Source organism: Amblyomma mixtum, chromosome 1 (genome assembly GCF_055824585.1).
Source record: "Amblyomma mixtum isolate Tamu chromosome 1, ASM5582458v1, whole genome shotgun sequence".
NCBI lineage: Eukaryota > Metazoa > Arthropoda > Arachnida > Ixodida > Ixodidae > Amblyomma > Amblyomma mixtum.
The window spans coordinates 218998016-219003944 of NC_143012.1; the positions used below are offsets into that span (position 1 = coordinate 218998016).

General features: G+C 46.1%; 1 pseudogene; it reads left to right on the forward strand.

Annotated features, from left to right (window-relative positions):
- Window positions 1-1151: 1151 nt before the first annotated feature.
- LOC149370926 (uncharacterized) lies at window positions 1152-2009 on the forward strand (annotated as a pseudogene).
- The last annotated feature ends 3920 nt before the right edge of the window (window positions 2010-5929 follow it).

Below are 5929 nucleotides of genomic sequence, written 5' to 3' on the forward strand. Positions count from 1 at the left end.
GCAGGAAGAGGTGGAACATGCAATTGATCAGTTATCTGTCTCAATTCAACGGAATTTTAGGCGAATTTTACAAGGTTTCTAAATCTATTCTCACTCCTGTCCTGCTGCGGGTCTTCATGATGGGGTTCGATACAGGAGCCATTCCTCAGTTTTTTACAAAAAGCCACACAGTGCTAATTTCGAAAACTACTGATCTAGGAAAACTGCGGTCCGTAGAAGGTTATAGGCATTGGCAAATGTGGATTACAAAATATTTGCGAAAGTCTCATCAAATCGCCTGCAATTCACAATGCTGGTACTCATTGGATCTCAAGAGACGTGCGGTTTGAGATGCAACTCCATTCAAAGTAGGGTTTACACTGCGCGTACAATTCTTGAATATTCCTCCAGCTGTCATGAGCAGCTTGCTCTGCTTGAGATCGACCTTGCGAAAGCATTTGACCGCGTTCGCCATTAATTTCTGTTTTCACTTCTAGAGCAAGCAAACGTGGGTTCTGCTGTACTTAAAGGGTGCAACTTTGCTACAGCAACTGTTCAACATGATTGATCATTAATGGCCAGCTCTCGAACCCCGTGCCAATCCACTCTTCCGTGAAGTAAGGCTGTCCGATGTTTGCTCTTTACCTGGAACCGCTTTGTTTGAGTGTTTTGCGTAACAGTAACATCCATGGGTTCCCTGTTTTGGGTAATGACGTCAAATTGCTAGCATATGCTGACAACCTTGCATTTTTCTGCATTAACAAGCCCAGCGTTGATGATGTGTTGTCCACGATAGATAGATTTGGTGTCATTTCTGGTGCTCAAATGAATCGCTCCAAAAGTTCTGGCCTGTGGTTTGGTTCATGGGGCACAACTTCGCCCCTGTACGCTGGAATAGAATGGTCTTGTGTGCCTCCTAAATATCTTGGTGTTCCACTTCATGCCTAGAAATCAAGTGCGCATTACTGGGGAGAGCGAGTTCCGGCCGTTGAGCGTTATGCTCAGATGTTTGTATCGCATGGCTTTCAATTTTTGGTCGAGCCCAGGCTTGTAACACCTTTCTGGCAACAAGAATTTATTACGTACTCCAGGTCCTTCACTGCGTCAGACATTACATAGAGCATTTCCATCGTATATTTGCGACGTCTATTTTCTCTTCAAAACTTGAGCCCATGCGGCCTGATAACCTTTTCAGGCCTGTTTGTACATGAGGACTGGGCCTAGAGCACCTGTATGTGAGACAGTTGATCGCCCGTTTCTTCTTCTTTCGTGATTGTTTCCATCAGATTATTAGAACATTCTTGCAGGTTAACTTCATGACTCTACTTCTGAACTTAGTAGTTTCTTCTAATTTTACTGAACGCCCTCGTTTACTAGGCTTTATGCAGGAAGTTTATGCCTCCGTGCATTTTTTGACAGTTCGTTTTTCAAATGATTACTTATATTCTGTTTCGCGCAAAAATCTGTACAGGGATTTGATATCAACGCTCTTCCCGCCCCCACTGTATCATTCTGTCTACTTTGGGCTCATGGGTCATGACGTTTTAAAGCGAGTGCGTAAAATGCCAATTTCTGCTTGCATCAAAACATTTTTCTATAAACTAAACACCGAAACTCCACCTGTCAGCACGTGGCTTGATAGAAAAAACATTTTTGTGACTTCTGTAAACTGTCGCTTGTGCAACGTGCCTGAAACAATTGAACACTGTTTTATAGAATGCAAAGACGCGATTTTCTTTTGGGATGTGTTGCAGAGGACGCTGCAGAAAGATTTTCTTCTAAATTCCTACAGTGTGCGCTACCTTGTTGTTTCCCAACCTGACTTGAAACCCTATGATATGATTCTTCTGATTGGACTTCATAGCCTTTGGAAAACGCGCATGCAAGACCACAACGTTGAACCTGTTGTTTCGCCCAGAATTCATTTTAGCCGAATGTTGCGGCAGGTAACGGACATTTACAAAGAATTGAACTTTTTATCGGATTGGTTTCCTCTCCTGATGCGCTGTATATCCATAGCGGCCTTTTAGTTCTGATATGTTTTCTATCATGTTTGTGCCACGTAGCGCCTGCCTAGGTGCTCTGTAAATAGTTTTAGAGCGCAGCTCTTTGGCGTCCGTTCCTGGGTTTCGCGTCGTCGTCGGCGTTGTCGTCGGCCTCGTAACCAGCTCCGCCCCCCTTTCATCCCCCCAGCGCTAGCAGCGACCGACTGATACCGCCGGATGCCGCTGACGCCGCTAGAGAGTCAAGATAACGTGACTGCATAGAACACCGTCGCCGCCATGCAGAAAGAGGAGGAAAGGGTCCCCCCCCCCCCCCCCCCCCTGTTCTTTTGTGGCGGATAGGGTGCTCTTCAGTTGCCGACGCGCCGGTTATTTCACGTAGGCCCCGGCACGTAGACGAATACGTGACCACCTTCCCACGGCTAGACCTGGTTCTTAGCGCTGCGGAAGCGAGGGTATCATATTGTTTGTGTCGGCATCGGCGGCGTTGTCCCTGAAACCAACTCCGCAGCTGGGGTTGACTCACTATCGAAAAGGTGAAACAGCTTATTTGCTGCGCTCAAATTTGGCATTAGGAAGTAACGTAATCGTCGGTAATTTTTTTTTTGTGTGTGTATGCACTCACGCATATGTATATATATATCCTTCCTGTACATAATCATGTAAAATAAATACTATGAAAGAAAAAAAGAAGAGCTTGCATGGCGGAGTGGTTAGCGGGCTCGTCTCGCACTCCGGAGACCCTGGTTCGATTCCCCAGCTCGACCAATTTCCTACTCGGTTTTATTTATTTATTTATTTTACTTGGAGCATCACTATACCATCCCTTTAACTGGTTGCATGGTTACTAGCCAAAGTACAGTTGGCCTCGTTTGAAATTCGTGCACTGTGACGTCACGACCATTTCGGTCAATTGAAAAGAGTGACATTTCTGTAGACAGCCCCTGCTTACAACGATGAGGCATTAAAGGCTTCCGCCTTAAAATGGTTGTGAAGCCTAATTGACAGCTGTTTTATCCAGCCCTTCGATATCTCCGGAATGGCTGCTGAAGCGGCTGCGTCATCTCACCTGGCCTAATGACTGTGACCGGTAATCACTTTCGGCAGTGAATAGATGAAACTGCAATATGCTAACTTTTATTAATCGCGGATATTTTTTTCTGAGTTCCTGTGGCAGAGGGACCTTTCTCTTACCTTTTTGGAGGCACTAGGATTAGTAACAGGGCTCGATTAGCTTTCAAAACTGCTGCAGACAGCAAGGAGCGGTAAGGGACTCTCATAAAGAAGACTGCCACAAGCTTGTTTTACCCCACTTGTCAGGAGCGCCCCTCTAGATGTACAGTCGTGGGCAAAAGTGGTATACAACACGCAGCCGGCCGCGGAACTCAGGAAAACTGCATTGGAACGCCATCTAGCGACAGCTATCTGGGATGGAGACAAACGTGGCGGTGCCCCATTTTATCGACAAGCATGTCGCTAGCTCGGCTTGATGCGTCGCGCTCCTTATCACCTAAACGCTCTGGCGGGATATCAGTCTCACTCCGGAGCAAGTGCCGGCCGTCCGTGGTATCTTGATCGCTGAAAAGAAAAAAAATAAAAAAAAGGGCGCACAGGTACGGTTCTGCTGCGGCACCGCTAGGCATTTCACCGAGCGGTAGCGCTACAGACCGAAAGAATTCAACTTACATGCCTGCAGATAAGATGGGTCCCCCTTGAGCTGTCTCGACCCTTGTCGCTGTGCCTAGATGGCGTTTCGATGCACTGTTCCCGAGATCTGCCACCGGCTGCGTGTTGTATACCAGTTTTGCTCACGACTGTACAATAGACTTTGTCCAAAGCAGCTTGCGGGCAGGTCGTTCTTTTTTATTTAATTTTAGTCTCTCTTCATAGCAACGATTTATGAATCCGCTTCAATGCGTAGAACCTGTTCTTGCATCCCATATAATGATTTCATTCGACCTCCTGTTTTATGATTTTAATGAGTGAGTCATGGCTTCGCTCTTGCTCGGTTCGTGACTCACTGTAAGCCCAGGCTCAATAAAAGAACCTTTTCTGATGACTTTGTGTAGTAAGCAAATGAGGATAATTATTCAGGCGGGCGTCTATACTGCACTAGTTTCAAAGAGACAAAATCAAGTAACCTGACACGGTCGGCACATTATGAAAAGCAGAACGCTGCCTGTCGATGCAGGTGTTGTCAGTACGCACTGTTAAGGCACCGGCAGCGCCATCAACGAAAGGCCGGCGCATCGCGGAGCCCCCGTCATCCGTCATCATATCGGCGTACTTGACTTCTTCTCACATGAAACACAAGCGACCGTCAAAGCCATATTCACCACGTTCACCAAATTAACGCCATCGCAGTGTGCACAAAGAACCATAACTACTTCGCCACCAACATGGTATCAAGACTAATCCACACACGTCCAAGCATCCGTCGTCCCATGCAAGTCTATCTGGAATGTGTCCTCTGTCACCACGTAGTGGAAAGGAACGAAGGGGTTTGCTGCCCTATGGATGAACCCGATGCACACCACAAACACACAAGCTGGAGACTCAGATAACTGTGTCACTCCCTCCGCCTCCTTTCTCCCGTTTTTCCAGAACTCGCTGACCGCTAGTCTACTTGCATCAGAGAAGCGGAAACTAATTCCCTATCTGCTGGCCTCTACAAGCGTCATGTAATCAACCGGCCTGGCCACCCTCGCTCTCAGGCATGCGGGACTGAAAATACACACGCATTTTGGTCGTGTCACGTGCTACTAGTCGTCGCACTGTACACCTTTCTAAAAAATTCCTCCCCCCTCCTTAATCCAGGGAGAGCTTTGCCACACCTGCTGTGCTCCCCCAAAAGATATGGTCGCTTCTGGTGGCACACGTCCCCCACGTGTTCGGCACTGTAGAACATCTGTTCGGCATCTGTAGAACAGGCACATTTCCAAATATATTTCATGCCTTCAGGCCGAAAGCTTTGACATGTAAATCATGTCGTGCTGAATATGTAACAATAAGTGCTTGTCCTTTATGCTTGCTTCCTGGGGGAAAGAGTTTGTGTGTGTTAGGCTACGTATACTGACATTCATTTGCAATGAAGCAATCATGCTATGCATTAGCTCCCACACCCAATACAAAAAAACATGGCTCGATGGATTATTACGTATAGCCAAGAAACTGTCAAACTCAGCGCTTTCTGTTACCGAGTAAAATACTGCCCTAGAAAGCGAATTAAAGAGTATTAACGACCAACCAATGTGATTGCTTGTATGGTTTCCGAAGGAAGCAAAGTGTATCTCACAGTCATGAATAATATGTACAGAAACTGAAAATATATTCAATATGTTAACTTTGAATACATGATGTGAACGCTCATAAAATGTCCTCAGCGCTGGTAACAGCGCTTCAGTCTGAATGGCTGCCATGCAACCTGTAAGATGTCGCTATGCCGTCCGTGGGGCTTCAGTAGCGAAGATGTTCTGATCAGCACAGCGTCTGGAGTTCGACGCCTACAGTCGCGGCGGATATGAAAAAAAAAGACGGTTTGCTGAGTAAATAGCCCGCAGTGCTAGAAAATTATACAGGTTTGCTTCGTGGAAGGATGGCTTTGAACCATAATATTACTTTTATGGTCTTTGTAATACGCAAAATATGAAGAGAAACCAGGAGCACCCAGGCGTCTCAAGGGCCAAAATCTTTCGCAAACAAAAAGAAATGTCGAGGTACGAGCAGTCAAACAAGAAGCACTTCGAGCTGAAGGGGCTCATTTATTGATACCTTATCATTTAACTTTAAAACAGAATAAAATGTCATTACGTGGAGTGAGAAACAAAATGAAAACTATGCTGCTCACCCACACTTCAGGGGTAATTAATAAATGGATGCTTTTAAATTGTTGCCTTCCGTGAGCATCAGCCTGCACATCCGAGAGAAGCCCCTTGTTCTGAAGTGCA